Source organism: Chrysemys picta, chromosome 24, assembly GCF_011386835.1.
Source record: "Chrysemys picta bellii isolate R12L10 chromosome 24, ASM1138683v2, whole genome shotgun sequence".
Classification (NCBI taxonomy): Eukaryota; Metazoa; Chordata; order Testudines; family Emydidae; genus Chrysemys; species Chrysemys picta.
Window position 1 is genome coordinate 5,985,243 of NC_088814.1, and position 18,513 is coordinate 6,003,755.

Consider the following 18,513-nt stretch of genomic DNA (forward strand, 5'->3'; position numbering starts at 1 on the left):
TTTGACTCATTTAGCTTGATTTGCTGCTTCCACAGTAACACACGTTGTCTTTGCAATTCTGGAGAAAATATTTTAAACAGATATTGGTCCATCCATAAAAAAAAAACACGTTTTTCCTTTGGCCTATTTGCCTATTGTGTTTAGGACACATACCTTTTCACTCCTCAGTCCCATTTCTTTAAAATCTTGAATCTGGAACTGCCATTGAAAAGAATTGCTTCCAAACCCAGTTTCATTGTGTTTTGGTTTGGTTTGTTTTCTTAAAAAAACAACAACCAATTTTGTCACCAGGCCATTTGGTTCTAGCTTTCTATCCCTTTGACTTTTCATCATTTCCCCCCCACCTCTTCTGTTTAGGTTTGCTTTCCAATCCAAGCCCAAAAGTTCCACAAAACCGGAAAAACCAGCCTTCAGTACCTCCTTTTGCCCAAAGCATGAACTTTCTGTACATGGGATGGGGGGGGTGAAAAAACAAGAAGAATAGACACTGATCAGAAAATAATTTGGTGTCTGGGGATCAACCAAGCAGGAAACTTATTTTAAAAACCCGGTGGATTTTCCCCATTACTACTCACATTTTGCGAGGATGGATTTGTTTTGATATTTATATCCATTTTAAAATGTAATGTTCTCCCTTTTAAAAATAAACTGTACGTAAATAAAGTCCAACGAGATGTTTTCAAATACTAAAGCTTTAACACAATGCACAGATATACAATAAATAACACTCCGATTTTTCCTCCCCCGACTTTTGTGTGTTTGTGGTTATGTCAAACTGCACTTCAAACAACATACTCTTCGCCAATATACACATGTAAGGTTGATTTAGCTTTTATACATCAACTCAATCCCTTCTACATTCCCAAATCTGTGCGATAGCTTCCACGGAGATATATTATTTATTTATTTTGTCGACAAAGAGGCTGGAATAATTTTGCGGAGAATTATTGGAGGGAGTACTCGGGTTTTATTTCCTCGTCATGATAAATATTAAAAAGTATACTCCCCTACCCGAGCTGAAGAGCTGTGAATTAATTAACAACCAGTAGTACATTTATTATGAATAGGGTGGCTGAAATTGACTAGGAGTGCAAAGAGGTGGAAATCTCTCCCAGGCCTTCCTGTTTTACACGGCTTTCCTTCTTCTTTTTTAATCTTCTTTTTCTTCTTTTTTTGTCTCTCTTTTAAATGCCCGAGAGGCGTATCAAAAGCAGCTAAAAAGAACAGCGGTGATTTTCAAAAAATACATAAAATAATTGTATCGCCTTCTCTACCCAAAAAACGAAGCTAGCTGGTTTGGAGCTTCAACAGAAGAGATTTGCTTTTGTAGGTCATCTCTCAACGCATCACAAATGCCGGTCATTTATCTTCCCGAAGACGGCCGGAATCCTAATTATTTACTCCAAGGAATTGTGTTTTTTTTTTTTAAATCTCAGGCAGAATAATAAATATTAGATTATATCATGTTCCAATTAACTATCGCCGGATCAACTCTGGTATGTTTCCCCACCTTCCAAGTTTCACTTTGCGAAGGATAACAACATTAAAGACACAACACCCTGCCTGGGAACTTTTACTGCGAAAGATTTAGAGGAGGCTGAAAAAAAAAAAACCCAGTGAATATCGAGATGGAGAAGGAAAAAGGATCTATGTCAAAAGGTTCCTAGGAAGATTGGGTGAGAGGATGGGAACAGATCTAAGCCTATTTATTTCCCTTTAAAGCGATTCCCTCCATGTTGGAAATCCTAAATTCACAACCTGCCTCTGTTTAGGAAGAAGAGCGGCTCATTTGTCCTCTCCCCCGCCTAAGGTATATTTCACAGACCAAGCAAAAGACAGAATAAACCCGTTTTTTAGTTTAAAATAAGCAAGCTATCGACATGGCCCTTAACAATGGGCTGGTGCTGAGAGGCACCTCAAATTCCAGCGACTGCCTTGCGGTGAATATGCCTGGAAAATAGAGACACATTCCTAAAATTTCCCTCCCCCCCCCATCATCACCCCCAAGCAGAACCCCCCAGTTGAAAAGCAGGGGGGAAAGAAAGGCCCCTGGATGAGGGCTGCAAAACAGTCGCTGCGTGGAAGGAAGCTTAAAGCTTGTGAACTCTTCTTGAACCGAGATTGGAGTCATATGGTCATAAATCATTGGGACATAGACTCCGCCATTCACAAAGTGATAGCCTATTTGAGTCTAGCTTACCTTAGTCTCTGACGAGCAAAGCACGGGCAGACATAATATATTTTCACATCCAGCACCAAAGCAATCAATAAGCAAGGAATGCCACCCTCTTCCTTTAAAAAAATGTGAAAGGAATAGATAGATAGATAGAAGTGTGTGAGTGTGCGTGGAGGAAAAAAAAAAGAGAAATCCAGTAATAAAGCCAAAGGAGGGGGACTAAACCAGTGTAGCTTTCGGTTACGTCTGCTCAAATTCTCTCTCTCTCTCTCTCTCTCCCTCTCTTCGTTTGGGGAAGAAGAAAAAAAAAAAGAAAGCAAGATGCTTTACAGCTTCCAAGATGTGTAGAAAAGCTCAGGGCTTTGAATGGACAAACCCTGAGATTCTAGTTGCCCTATAGACTGGTACGCCCTGCTCACTGATAACAATGGCCACGGCAGAGGGGAAGAAGGGAAGGAGGGAAAAAAAGCAAAGAAAGAAAAGCTGAACGCGAAACCTTTAACTAGGCACGGCTTGGCTAGGATTAAAAATAATAATAGTAATAATAATGAGTCAGGGTAGAGAGGGGTGGGGGGTAGGGAAGCGCGGGGGGGGGGGGTTGAAATAAAGCTAGGTGGTATTTAAAAAAATATCATCAAGATTTGCTTTGGAGCGCTGGGCAAAGCCAACAGCCTTCCAAACAGCGTCACTAGTGAAAAATTATGCTAATTGCAGACGTGGTGGACCGAGGCCTAGACAGAAAGATAGCAAAGCTTTCCTTTGATTCACGTGTTTAACAATTAGGTGTCAATTTATGTTAATAAACCCTTTCAACATAGTCATACTCCTCCCCCCCCCCGCCCCCTCACAGTTAGAATCGTCTTTCTTTCAATAACCGCTGCATATATTTTCTCTCTCCCTCCAACTGGATTTGTCTCCTGTGAAGAGTTCCTAATATGAAATAATTATGAAATATACTTTTGAGGGGAGGGGTGGGGGAGAAGAGGGGGGTCTGATCGACCAGCCAGCCAGGGACTGATTTTTTTTTTTTAAAGGGAGTCGAGACCGGTGGGGGGAAGGGAGGTGGAGGGCGGGTGACAAAAGGACGAATCCGTTGTGTTGATGCAACTCAAAGCCTACAGCCGTGGGGAACTTTAATATTAAGTCTGCGTGTCAAAGTTCTCTGGCTGGTGGCTACATGATTCCCCACCTACTGTAGGTTGGTGGAGGGGAGGAGGTGGAATTTGCACTTCTAAAGCGGACAGAGAGTAAAATCACATAGGAAAGGCAAATTCAGGGAGGGGGTTGAACAATAAAGATTTGTATTAATATGATGATGATGATGATGATGCCAGACGCTGCTGCTAGCGCCAGGCGAGAGTTATGACTCCTGGCGCGCCGACACTACCGCTGTTAGCGGAAACTTTCCCCGGTGCGTTTTGGTGAAGGTGCAGGGATACGGAAGCGTTGCAAAGGGAGCGTGGGAGGAAGACAGGGCAAAGAATTTAGGTGTCTGCACTTTTTTTTTTCTTCTCCCCTGCTGTTATTGTTCCAGATTGCAATGATTTTTCTCGCCTTTAATTCTTGCCCACAAGCCCTTTGGGTTAAGTGCTGACTGGGGAATTTAACTGTAGCCCGCGAAGGAAAGGCGTGGACACAAAAGCTCTTTGGATCCCGCTTGGAAGGTGTGTCCACTGGTGCTGTTTGCATCACTCTTCCGCACCTTTTGATGAGTGTCCATTGAAAATAAAGAGTTTACTTTTGCAACCTCTTACTTTCGGGATGTGTCTGGTGGGAAAGACTTGCAAGGTGCTGGCTAGAGACTTCCTAGGGGGCATAAAGAACAGGAGTACTTGTGGCATAGTGTTTCCACCTACTGCTCTAACATCAGTTTTCAAACCTGTGTCGTGAGGGGGTTCCACCGTGTAATTGAAATATCGTCTCATTTTTCACCGAGATTGTTTTTCCTTCTGACTTTTTATGAGCTACTTGGACACACATCTTCAACTACAGGCGATGGTGGAACACCAGGGTTACAGAGCGGCATGGAGGAGACACGAATAGGATTCATGGATTATTCTTTTTAAAAGACCCTTGCAATACTCAATAGATTTTCGCAAATGGGACCTCAAGGGCTTGTGATCGAATATCTAGAATATCAGAGGTACCGTGGACTCTGCAAAGAACTTTTCTGAAGTACCAACTTTGTGTTCTTTTTTAAATGACTGGAGAATTAAAAAAAATCATAAAAACATAGCTGCATTTCTACACACTGAGTGTCTTGTAAGTAGATATTAGGTTCCATATCACCTTGTATTTCCGCTTATACGTTTTGTGTTGTTTTTAAAAGTGACTGTATTAGCCCAAATTTTGCAGTCCTGGTCATTTTAGACGTCCCTTCAAAGGGAATACAGAAAATATTTTCCATTTAAAATGTCCACCCAAAATTATAACCATAAATCACAAAGTTTAAAGACAAGCCAGTAGCAAAACGAAGACACTTCACAGAAAAGTTAAGGCAAGAATCGTCCTTATAAATGTAGTGAAAGGAAAACAAGTTGTCTCTTTAAAAAAATAGTGGTTTCTGGTTCTAAGATTTTATTTTTTAACGACCAGGCATCATGTTTAATAACACTCACCAATTCTCCGTTGTCTGGTCCAGCACAAATGAAACAGCGCAGCAGTTTGAGAAAGAAAGAGAACTGTAAAACAGAAAAGTGACAAAACGTCCATCACAACGGCATGGGAAATCGGACTTATTATACAGAGAACTCTTCCAGTGGTAATGGTGGGAAAACGTTTCTAATGGACAAAAAATAAATAAAAAAAAATCTGAGGTATTTTCTCAACAATGTAACTAAAGATGACATTTCATCAGAGTTTTAGCATTTTCCGAAACTTGTTTATACACACACACACACACACACACACACACACACACACACAAGTACCATCAAGATGATCATGCAGATAAGTATTTTTTAAAAATAATTGGACTCATATATATGGTTCTCAAACATTTGGATATCACTTGCTCATTGGAAATGGTCTATGAAGGAAATTATTTATCAGTTGTATCTATTCAAACTTTGCATTAGAATAGTTATCAGCAGAAATTATCTGTAGTAAAATACAACCGTATTTTCCTGTTGGTGAATTTTGGTTTTAAATAAATAATAATAATAATAAAAACGTGAGCTGTTTTGCAATCCATCATTTACCTCCTTTTATTGTTTTTAGTTAAAGGTGGTTGGTAATTCCGGGTTAAGTGCATTTTAAAACTGAAATGTATCGTGTTAATTAGGTAAAGCGGTAGGAAAGCTTTGTGGAAACCGCCAGGCGATTTTACTGAAAGACAACGAAAGCTTAAATATTTACAGCTCATCTTTTCCTATGAAGCCAATTTGCTCACAGTCTTGAATGATCCCCATAAAAAAAAGTAGATGTTTTATGTTATATGTAGGTAACAGTTACACAAAAGTTATTCGATAAAAGGATTAACGACACCAGTTTAAACCTCTTTAAAACTACACGGAGATTTATCACTGAAACCTTGACACGATTTGATTCAGAAAGAAAGAGGGGGGGAAATCTCATTTAAAATTATTTTCGTTTTGGGAAACATTCACTCGCTTTAATAATCTTGTTTCCGTTCTGTCTGTTGATGTTATTAATCTCAAATCAAATGTTCTTCCCGCACCCAACCCTTCTTGTGACAACATTCCTGGAACATAAATCACACATCAGGCTGACCTCTCTCTGGTCTGCGGCCTATAGTCATAATTTATGGTGATGATGATGATGATTACACACACACACACATTTTAATATACAACATTGGCTATATTCCATTTACATCACAGCCTTACCGGGTTAACTTGGGTTTTTTTAATTCCCTCTGTAGATTATAAATAAAGATAAAGAAAACCCCACCGCCCTTGATGTGGTATGAACCCCAGCGCACCAAATATGTCTCTATAAAAGTTCCCCCACATTAGGGCCTGGAAGAAAGGGGGAGTGGAGGTGGGGGCTGAACAAAAGGAGGTGGAGAGAGGCGGAAAGTAGCATTTATTTGGCGTGACTAGAGAAGGCAGGGGAAAATAGAAACAAAATAAATAAAGGCTCCGAGAAAGATTGTCAGTGACGCCAGCAAAAGGGGTTTTTGCTACATTTGGAGGGATCCGGATTAAAAATAAAATCATTACCCTCCACTCCTCCCCTCTTTCCCTCACTGCCAACAATAGGCTCATGCATTATGTATCATTATTAAAAGATATTAGTGGTGAATTATGGGTATTTTCAAATTAGGCACTATGCTCTTAATAGGAACATTTATCTTTCTCGATAGATAGGTAGATAGTGGGGTGTGTATGGGGATGGATAGATAGATAGATAGATAGATAAGCAAGCGTGCAAGACTGGTCACTATCCACTTCCGCTTCCTTTTATTTACTTTGTAACAGTTAGGATGTCAGTATCCGAATTATGGAGGCCAACCCATCTCCTCTCATAAGACGGTGAGGGGTAGGAATGCTAAAATTGAGGAGGGATGGATTAGGGAGACTCGAAAAAGTCTCTCTCTCTCTCATACACACACACACACACACACACACACACACACACACACACACACACACACACACAGAGTCTAAACAGAAGCCAGCTCCGGATAAGAAATCAAAATGAAACGGAGTGTGCGGTGTCTTTGAGAGATTAGCTCTCTTTCTCTCCATGACCTTTGCTTACAAGAGTAATAACTCACCGGGTTAATGATCAACCAGCGGAAGTGCTTTTGAATTACCTCCTAAATACAAAACAACAACAAAACCCGGGCTCCCACTATTCCTGGCTGCTTTTTTCACCCCCTGAAGCCCTCTCCTCTTCTATAAATTCTCTGGTCGCCAAAAGTCTTTCGTCCACACATGTTGCTATACTGTCATTTGTTCCCCTTTAGGAGTGGGGGAAGGGTACCAGAGCGCTGTAAATAGTTATTTAGGAAGCCAGTGACCAGCGAGACTAGATTGGACAGGAGCCCTCCCCACATACACCCCCCCCCTTTCTAAATGCCAAAATAATGACTTGAATTATGCGCTCACGTGACTGGTAGACGTCAACCTTGTACCCATTTTATACAGAATTGTTAAATGAACTCCCCCCCCCCTAGCGTCCCCCACCCCGTTCCAGTGAATTCTCTAAACTTAGTTGCCAGCAGTCGCTTTCTTTTTCCCCACCTCCTCAGTCATTCCCCTCAGATATTTGGTTTTGATTTTGTTTTTTTGTTGTTATTGTTGTTCGGTCCTCTAAGCAGAGGAGGAAAACGGAGGTGCGAAGTCTTTGCCAAAACACAAGCTTGCAAAGTCTCAGCTCCCGAGCCAAATGCCAGAAGAGGTGGAAGGAACTAGAGGGGAAAGAAAGAAAGAAAGAAAGAAAGAAAGAGGATGGCTGAAGGAAGAGGATTGCTCCGCTCCGAGCAACAGCAGCAGAAATCTCCGAAGACCTCAGCTTTGAATCTGCTGCTGCTAACCTGCTCCTGCACTTTACTAGAGAGAGACACTGTGGGCTGGGGTGGCGGCTGGAGCAGTTCACCACCCACGCTCCCTCATTTAACCGAGTGGATTTACAGTTAAAGCTTTTCTCGACCCCTGGGAAGAGGACGCGTGTTCCATTGCGGTAGATTCACCACTGGCTGCCCGCATGATCTGCTGCTTATGGGCTATCCAGATTTCACGTCACTTAAAAAAAAAAATCTGGAGGGAAAATAAGGATATATATTTTTCCCTCTCGAAAGGATTCCTGGATAGCATCCAATATCTAGTGACTTGGCAGTTTCTGTTATAAAATGAAGGCATTCCGTTACTTTATAGCTACATTCCTCTGAATAATAATAATAATAATAATAATAATATAATTAATAAAGCGTGATGCGGGGCGGGGGATGGGTGGGAAGGAGGGATGCACAAGGGATCCATTTTACCTGCCTTCATTTGATGTCACATACAGATAGGTAACAATTTCTGAAGGAGGAATGTCAGAGAGAGAGAGAGAGAGAGAGAGAGTTATGTTCAGGAATCATATTTCTGGTTCTCTACGTGTTTGTATAGTGTGTTGTCTAACTAGATACAATGAGAATACATTCTCGTTTTGCAATCTCATGTTATAATGTTTTTATTGCATACTACAAATACACTATATAAATACACTGACTTGAATAGCATACTATAGATGTTATATAATTAGATACAATGAGAACATATTTTCATTGTACATTCTCATTGTATAGTGTATTTATTATATACTACAAATACACTATATAAGCACACATAGTAGACACATAGCATGTAAATGTACACATTAACATGCATATATATGGAAGTACACACATAGCATGACCAGTGACCTATATAGATAGCTCAATCGATCACTGGCTGTGCTAAAATACTGTAATATTGTAAGGGTCTTTGGTCTCTCATATTCATCAACATATCAAAAGGCTAGCATCCATAACAGTCTCTTAGTGCAGTAAAGAGTTAATTTTTAATTAGAGGAGAAAGAATTCGGAACGACAATGTTTAACAGGGTTTCAATGTCGTTATCGTGGGAGATACTTAGATGAACTCGGCGTTTTAGATTCTAGTTCTATTTTAAAATCTTCTCTAGCTCATGCATGCTTAGCAATGAAATGAGTACAAACACTTGTAATTTGGAATGCAACAATGTCACTCCCAGTGATGTTTCGCACCAATGTAAGGCCATTGGATCTGGCTATAATCTCTCTCTCTCTCTCTCTCTCTCTCTCTCTCACACTCACACACACACACACACACACACACACACACACACACACACACACACACACAATCCAGACAAAACCATACTTTAAGGACGGCTCTCTGAAGAAACCCATTTCTCTTCTGAGGGACCCTCAAACGAGAATAATCCGATCGGTGGTGTTTCTGTGACTGAAAATTGCCCCGATGACTCATTAAGATTTGATCCTTACAAAAGCAAGAAAAATAAGGCCCCCCAAATTTGTAATGAGTTTGTCGTGAGAGTGGTGGCGGGAATGAAATCCAAATCAGAAGATACAGTCGCCCCAATACATCTATTTCAACTACAGAGAGAGAGTTGGAATTTCAAAAAATCGTCCATTAATATCAATTTACTTCAATGAAAACTTTGGTTCTTCATGAAGTTGATGATTTATGATCAAATCAATTACATTACAGTCATTTAGGGCCTTGTGGTTCCCCTCAGATTTTATTCGCCAACAGACCACGCGCTTGGTAAAAAACAACAACAACATTTCAAGTTTAGCTGGAGGCGAGTAAAGATAATTCTGGAACTGAGGAAATTTAATGCAAAGCAATTTTCAGCAAAAAATCAGGCGCTTGTGTAGCTCTCTGCCAATATACACCAGTTTGCCTCGGGAAATATTAGACATTGAGTCTAAACTTTTCCGGTTTTACAATGTACGGGGGCATTTTTATAGCTAACAAATTGTCCCAGGAACTGAGTTATTATCAAAGTACAAAAGGACACAAACAAAAACCAGCCACACTGAACAGGGAGCACATTTTTAAAAAAAATGAATTTCAAATTTAATCCGATTTGTCTTCCTGTCTTCCACATAAACTTCGTTTTGTTGCAACTCCCTCCTAAAATACACATCGGACCTTAACAAAGAGACCAATTCTTCCGACTGCTAGCCCCAGAATGAATGATGAAACAGCACTAGTAAATATTGTGTCATATATTCCAACATGAATCATTTTCTTTTCCCGCCCCTCCTTTTCAAATGGAGGTCACTGAAGAAATTACATTTCAAAAATAAATCTTTATTATGGATTCTCCAAAACCCCGAACAGATTGGGAACTCCTTTCATGGTCTGAAAACATTTTAACTATTCTTATATAAAAGGCTGAAGCCTCTTCTACTTACCCAGCCCACCAAAATAAATTGGGCAGCTAACGGGAAAAACAAGTAAACTAACCAGATGTTTGTTAATCACATCTGGCAAATAAAAGCAGAATTTGAGGGGCGTGGGGAGGGAATCCACTATCCGCATAGTGGAATTTTTAGAAGACATGGGCTTCCAGGAAAAGACTTGTAATTAGGAGCTGCTCCAAGTAAACAAAACTTCTGAGGGCCATAAATCATGCTCACATACATTCTTCAGTTTAACACCCCGCTTTTCCAGAGCAGCGTTTGTAGTTTCTTTTTCAAACAGCGGAGAGGTGCTAATGCTTTAACAAATGTGTCCCAGGGAAACCAAGCTGGGAAACACGTACTTTAAAGAAAGCTTCTGTATCCCGTCTAGGTATGAACCATGCAAGATAATTTATATATATATATATTTGCTCATCTTTTACTTCCCTGGCTATGTTTCCGAGAGATCAGTCTTACATTGATACTAGGGAAAGTCAGCTATGGTTCACGTTGACCAATGGAGAAGTCTCTAACCTGTCAAAGCTTTGGGAGCGATTAATTATATCTCAGAGCGCTGGAATTCATAGAGTACGGAAAGGCAAAGTTGCATCAATTTTTCCCCCCTCTTTACCTCTTACCTGTGTTAGTTCGCCCACCAAGGACTTCAGGAAGAAGGAGAGAAGGGGGGAAATCGGCTGCTGCAAGTATCTGAACTGAAGCAAGCAAATTAAAGAGAAGAAAAGAAACTACTTTATTGTACCCCAGTGGATCTTGCTGACAGCTTTGTCGGACGGATTTCTCTCCCTTCCTCCCCCCTTCCCCCCCCCCCAAAGATGCTTTGATTTTTGGACTCACTCGTTTCGAACGGAACTGCCTTGACTGAAGAAAAACCTTCCAAAACCGCGTTAAGTGTCGCAAGGAGGCAGACCCCTTTCCAGGATGCCCAGAGATACTGGGAGGGGTGGGGGAGTGCGGGTCGTGTACTTATTTTCCCCGCTGTAGGGGAAAAAAAATCCCTGGCACTTCCCTGAAAAGCTATTTCTCTTTATAAAGACTTAAAATGTTGCAAGACGGGCATAATACTGAGTGACAAGAGGTGCCGGAGAGAGGAGAACCAAATGGATTCTGGTTTTAGAGGCCAGTAGGAATTGGCCAGTCTTCAATGTCAAGATTCAAAATTGATTCCATATGTCTCGACATACACACACACAGAGACACACAAAAAGTTAAGCAATACATTCGGCATTTAAAAAAAATAGAGATGTGTCATTGCGATCCTTTTAAATATTTGTGAATTGCAACTTAGCCTGTCAACTTTTGAGTTTAATCACAGAGACTGCGAAGTAATAGGAGTCAATGGACATGATCCTGTAACTTATTTTTAACCTGACCTAAAATTGAAGCGTGAACAAAAATCTGTCTGAAGGATGAGAAGGGTAAGATTTGCCAAAGTGGGGGGATAGGGGGGAAATTCTCCTAACCGATTGTTTTGTGTTGTTTTAAAATCATGGAGATTCTGAGACTACCATCACTGAAGTCCTATTGGCCTAATGGAATCACTCCCGTGGACCGAATGGGAAAACATCCATTGACTTCAGTGGGGTTTGGATCCGGCTTTTGGGGATCACTGAATGTTGATGTGTTACGGCTATTGAGAATGGAAAGGCCTGGGTTGATTTTCAGGAAAGGACAAAAGTTACCTATTAAAATGTCATGACACAGCGGCCATTTGACTGGCCAGAGTCTTCCTTCAGAAACTGCTGGCTGAGAGCTGGCAACTCCTCCTGGTGCAATTGGGCTTGGAGAGAATGTAACCCTGGTTTTTGGTCGCTTTCTCTTCCCAGCGCTATAGATACTTCTGCCAATAAGGGCTGACGTCTTGGATTTAACCCAAACTATTAAATGAAAATTCCTTATTTAACCCCTCTCTGTCTTTAAACAAAAAAGGAATCAACCCCTTCTGATTTATGGCTCTGGTTTACTGAAATAGCACCTGATTTGGTTTATCGCAGGCAAGTGTTGAAATGTGGTTATTAGCCCCTCCAAAAAACAAAAAAAAAACCCACCCGGAACTTCAAAGGACACCATCATTATATTCAACCTTTTGCCTAGTTAACAGAAAGCAAAGGGCTCCTTTCCCTTTGTCTTTTCTCGAAATCAATCTCGTCCCAATCCCTTTTTAAACAGAAATGTATCAGCTGAGTTGCACTGGAGTGCGCTATGGTGATCGGCAGTTTTTAAGGCCTGTATAGCATATACTAATTTCGGACATTAATTGCTCCCCCCCCCTGCTTGTATGTTTGTTTGTTTGTTGTTTCTTTTTCTTCCTTTAGACAATACGATTTGTTAAAATAATTCATTCGCTTTGACAGGGCTACTGTTATCGGTGTGGCTGGCAGTTATTTTAACAAACAATGGTCATCTTGTAGTTACAATGTAATATCAATCTCTTTTTAAATCCTTTTGTTTTTAAATGACCAACCGGAATAAATGTATGACCCATGAATGATTTCTGAATCTTACGTATTTTTAAACAGAAAATGGACAATGTATAAGGAATACGAGTTATAATACTGCATACTGGAAATACATTGTTCATATATTGAGACCCCATCTATTGAGTCTACAGGCTTATGTATTGACTGCAGGTATTACCCTGTTCTGTATTACCTACTGGCCTCCTTATATAGCAGTTTCAAAGAGTCCCATCCTTCCATAATTCTTTAATCTTACATAACACTCTTTTACAGCCTGCAATAAATTATGAACTAAGGTGCTGTTGGACTTATGTTTTCCACCTTAATAGCTGCCTCTCTGGGAAAGGAATGGTGTGTGTATATGTATGGGAGGGTGGGTGTGATGGGGGGGGGGGAAGAAGTGCTTCCTTTGGAGATGGTATATGATAAAGTAAATATTGATTCTTCATGTTGGTGGATCAAACTTTTCTGAAACGGTAGTCGGCAAGAAGTACTGGCTATTGCAAAGAAATGAACGAAACAATAATAACCTGAACTATTTTAATGACAAGATCAATAGCTCATCAAGTATTTTGAATATTATTCAGATCATGTATAACTATAACACAAGGAAGAATATTCCGCCCGCTGCTTTCTGATGTCTTCAGTTTAACTGAGTTAATAAAGAAATATCGCAATATATAAATTAAATAAATAAATAAATAAAAATGAACGATCTACACATAGTTTTAGTCCATCGGAGAGAGCTAATCAGCGAAGTTATATTACCTAATCGATAAATAAACCAATAATGAACACAAATGAGAAAATATGTGTGATTTAATGAGGTAGGTATGGCAGGGAGTTACAAAGATCATGGGTGGGTAAGAGGAGTTTTGGCTGTTATTGTTTGACCAACCAAAGGGAACAATGAGAAGTCCTTTGGCTGCCCAAATCTGGACGAAACGAAACCCTTTTCATTGTATTACGTCATCCGATGCTACAGAATCGGTAGCCATCGGAGGGACAGAGAGAGAAAAAACACAGAGTCTATTTATTGAGAAGGTTCCAGGCAGAATGAAACCATTCTTGGTAAACATCAGCTTGATACAACAGTGGCAAATTTCTAGTAGGAGAAAGAAAGAAAGAAAGAAAGAAAGAAGTGTGAAACTTTCGCCTTGTTTATTTAAACAGCTCATTGATAAAAATCTAAGTCTTTGACTTGAAGTGTAGAAGCCAATAAGATCTGAGGCAGCATTACCAATAAGATTAGATCCTATAGCTAGGTTTATCTCAAGCCAAATTTTTTTCATCAGATAAATCACAATTCTGTGCTACCTCCCCTTTCAATAGAAACCAGCTAGAAAGGCAAGGCAGACATGTAGGTGTTATCTGAAATAGGCATCTTTCCCTCCTCCCCCACCTTAAATCAAAAGGCTAGAGATAGAGATATCAGTAATGGATTTGGAGAGTACATGATGCCAGGTGAATGGGAAAATGGGATTCATTATAGCCAAGGGTGTCAAAAGCACACATGTTTGCCACCTTGTCCGATTCAACATCCTGCAGAAAACGAAGCTCTTCCTGACATCTGACTTATTTAAGGGAGACGTTTGCACAATGGCGTCTGGAACCAGAACCGAATAACACCCCTCCTATTGATTAATCCCTCTGTTTTATGCGACTAATGCATGGGGCTGGATGATAGAGTTATGTGTGGTGCACTGTCTGAAGCTTTAATGACAGCAAAGGAGCCGTAATAATAACCTTAATGAAAGCGAAATTAATATTTTCGCTCCTTCCAACTCCGTAACTACAGGAGCCTTCCTCAGCGGGCTAATTTTTCATGCTCAGGATCTCAAACCTAAAAAACAAGTGGTCAAAATCAATTGGAAGCCAACGATTTAAATTAATATATGCCTGACAAAGAATGATGTTGCATTCCTGGCTTATTCACCGTCCCTGGATCTCCCTTAATATTTAATGAAAGTCGCTGAGTTGCTCTAATTTTACTACACAAAGGTTTACCCTAGCAGACAGAGTTAAATATCACCCCTCATGATGGTGTTAAACTTGGCTCACGGGGGCTAAAGGGAGTGCAGAAAATGTGGTTGGATTCACTTTTGAGAATCCGGTGTGAACATTTAATCTTCAGCCCTGTTGTCAGTTTTACTGACTCCTTGCATGTTACATCTAAAAATGCTATTTCCCGCTTCCTCCTTCCCTTTCAACACTCACGGTTTTAACCTATTTGGTCAAGTTTTAAAATGGAAATTCTAAGTGGTTGACTTCTGACCTTCCCTTTCCTATCAAGGATGCAAATTCTCAGTCTCTGTACACTTTTGCTTTTTAAACAGGTAACATTATGTCTTTCAGCCATCAACTCTGCTCTTTAGAAGAATAATCTGCTCCCCAAAGTCTTAACTTTACCGCGCTGCCTCAATTGGTTGAAAGGGATTTACTTATTATATTTCATCTATATTCTATATATCAAGTGCCAGTGAAAAGCGAATATCTGTTGGCAGCCTATGCCTATCTTAATTTCTTGAGGACGTAGGGCCACTTTCTGCTCTCATGTACACTAGTTTTATATCCGTGTAACTCCTTTGACCTCGATAGGTTTACTTCTAATTTGCACCAGTCTAAATCACAGAAATCAGGTTCTTCGTTCCTAACGAAATGCCCTTTGTTATCTAAACTTCTGAAACTTTTATCCTAAGGACATTATTTACCTACCTACCTATCATAGCAAGATCTTGCAGCAAGGAAGCGATGCAAACTATTTCCTCTTTGCATAAAGAGAATAACGAATTATTTGGGGATGAATTCACTTCCTTTTTGTTAACAGTCTTTGGGAATTATAAATGGGTCAAATGCTCAGGTTTCGGAACGAAACCCACAACACTGATCCATTACCTTAGAACCCGTGTAGTTAGTTTGGAAGACAAGGAAGCTCACCTATTGTTCCGTCCTCCATTGACAAAGTCACTTCATTCTCTGCTTATGATCAAACGCTATCCCTATTTAAGAGGCAGCCGTACATTTTGACTCCCTGAAGCAATTTGATTTTCATTTTCAAATTTAGTTCTTTATCTGAATTTTTTTTTTTCTGATCAGCTGGCATACAATGGGACACATCCAGCCTTAAAAATCAAACAAACAAAAATAACCCAACCCAACCCCAAATAAATAAATAAAGCCCCAAACAAACATAAACACACCTCAACAACCCGTGTTTATAGTGCAATAAAGTCCTTATTAGAGAGGGAGAGGGGACAAGATGGTGAAAAATGAGGAATAGCTAGTAACGTGATGCTTCAATTCAAGACTCCTAGCTGTAATTTTGATATTAAGGTCGTGGTCTTTTACTAGGTTTATATGCCAATGAGGCGTTCCCGGTTTACCAAATTTATACAAATCTCTCCTTAATTGGTAATCACAGATGCTGTAATTTAAGACCCCCAGCTATAGAGCTTTCATATTAGCTGCTGATCTATTACTGTAAATCGTTTGAAATAATCAACTCCAGGGAGTGGGGCAGAGAGAAATTATCGCTCTAAAATATCATCGCTTGCACATCATTTTCACTTGAGAAATGATTTATCTTGGACACCGCCATAAACAACACAACTCTCTCACAAACACACACACACAATGGCAGCCGCACTGCTGCTGACATGCTTATTGTAATAAATCAAGAAAGGGGGTTTAAAAAAGAGAGAGGGAGAGAGAAAGGTTTTGAGGAGAGAGAGGGAGAGAGAGAGAGAGAAGGGAATATTCCTAAAAATATCAATGAAATGCCTCGATGGGTATTAACACACATACCACCATGTGAAGAGAAATGGGAGGAAATGAAGACGGCTATTTGTCACATTTTACGACAATAACATTAATAACAAACAATAAATTTACATGGACATATAGACACGCTAGGAATTGGGAAGACCCTGCTACTCACAACAATCCAACCCTCGGCGTGGCTTCTTTCTTCCTGAGAATTGTTTTATTGCAGACTTTTCTCTCTCTCTCTCTCTCCCTCTCTCTCCCTTTCTCTCCCTCTCTCTCTTTTCCCCCCCTCTGCTATAGGCTTGTTTTTTAAAGGACAGTTGAATTTCACGTCAGACACAAGGAGACCATGTCTGCGATGTTCCTGACGAATACATATCTATTCTGCAACCTCTGCATTAATTATTTAATGAATCACGTGATCTGGAAGGGGGGAAGGGGGTCTCTCAGTTTCATACTCAAAGGACCACTGTGACCTTCCACTGGAACAGTGTTCCCCCCCCCCCAAAAAAAAATAAGTTTAGAATTGAATGTAACATTCTAGATCTACAGAGATACTCTGGCTACCTAGTTATTTCTATAAACACATATGCATACTTACAGAGGCGTGTGAACGTGGGATGAGTGTATGCATAGCACACTATACTGTAATATACATACGTCTGTTAAAGGACGCAACGTTAGGGTGTCCACCCCCACTCCCCTCGAAGTTTAGAATATTTAAACACTTTCCCCAAACCCTGATGCCTCTTTGCCCTGCTAGACACACAATGCTTTTCTCCCTGACATTTTATTACAGCCTTCCACTGAGTAGAACAACTGTTTTAGGCTCCAAAGCCCTCTGAGGATATTTATGCTCATGGATCCAGATTTAAAAAAAAAAAAAGAATTTCCCATTAGGATACAGGGCCAGAGCGTGTGGCTTCTGCTGTTATTGTTTTGTGAGTCTTTATAGCATTTATGAAGCCCGTTTTGGCTCTGAGCTGAGCTGCCCCAAAACGGACTCCTGCGAAAGGCTGGCCAACAAAGGAAGCTGCTTAGAGTGAATGTACAAGGAGCTGCCTATGGAACAAATACCAAGTAGGCAAATGCCTCACTGACACACAACAATGTGCACACGTCTGTATGTATCAACATACTTACATATGTTTACATAAACACAGGCACACGCATGTACAGACTTAGCTACGGCACTGGTTTCCTTTCAGCCCTACAAGGAATCTAAGAGTTTTTTTTACAAATCTAGCGTAGGTGTGCCGCATCCTTATTTTTCAGGCGCTAAGGATGACTGTCTCACGTCCTCAAACAATAGAACGGATACAATGCATAAGGAGCCACCGAAGATCAAACAATAGGACGGTGTGAGACCTCTAGTAACAAACCAGGTGGAATGCGTTTGAATAGAAAGCTCTATTTTTGCAAGCCTCGGAATACCTATAAACATAGATAAAATAAAGATAAGCATGGATGTTTAGCGAGAGTTGTCCGGAGTTTAATAACAATCCACTCTCTAGGAAAGCAGCTACCCGAAAGAGCACATTTTTAAAACGAATTAATAAAAGGTTAGAACATTCATACCCAACGTTCAATCCAGGCAACATTTTGAAGTGGCTGTGATAGAGGAAAGGGCCGTTTAAAGCTTGGGGAAATGAATACTGAAGCCAATTGTCCGAGAAAGTATACTTGTTTTCAAAGCACAGACCTTATTGTGCGAAATTGCTTTAAAAAAAATAATAAAACCTTCGGCTAAAAATTCTGGGTGAAGGTATAATACCGAGAGGGGGTAACTCAGAAAATGAAAAGTGAATTTATTCAGGGTTTTTTTTAAAAATCCTTTCTGTGACATTGTATGGTGATAGAGGGGCTGTTACCTAATAAAGCAAACTTCCTTTATCCGTTGAATTAGATGATTTTTCAATTTGGGACATTATCAGAATAGGAGGGGGTAAATGGAAAAGCCATTTTCCTTCAGTAAAGCCCTTTTTTTACAAAGCAGACTGTCCCGTATCCGAATTTTGCTTGTCAACCTCTCCCCCTTCCTCCCCGCCGCCCCAAAATAAGCAAACGAAAAAGAAAAAAAATCCGTCTGCATTTTTTTTTAAGAAGAGCAACTTTCGCTGAAAGTTCAAAGAATAGGAACTACGGCCATAAACAGCACCCTCCGCCTCCGAGGGGCGATCATCAAAGCG

At 40.2% G+C, this 18,513-nt stretch overlaps 1 protein-coding gene across 12 annotated transcripts in view; it reads right to left on the bottom strand.

Moving 5' to 3' along the window:
• HOXB3 (homeobox B3) overlaps nt 1–18,513 on the bottom strand; it is a 58,426-nt gene that overhangs the window by 4,728 nt on the left and 35,185 nt on the right. For 3 of the 12 annotated variants that reach the window (XM_065577997.1, XM_065577996.1, XM_042844512.2), the window contains exon 2: nt 4,795–4,857. The exons of 1 other annotated variant lie outside the window; for it this stretch is intronic. The gene's annotated coding sequence lies outside the window, so the exon portion shown is untranslated. Of the gene's footprint in view, nt 1–153; nt 2,126–2,200; nt 4,765–4,794; nt 4,858–6,917; nt 7,207–10,720; nt 10,796–10,937; nt 13,182–16,496; nt 18,346–18,513 lie in introns of those variants that run through there. 8 more of the 12 variants (XM_042844517.2, XM_042844516.2, XM_042844513.2 and 5 more) reach the window with 8 other exon arrangements.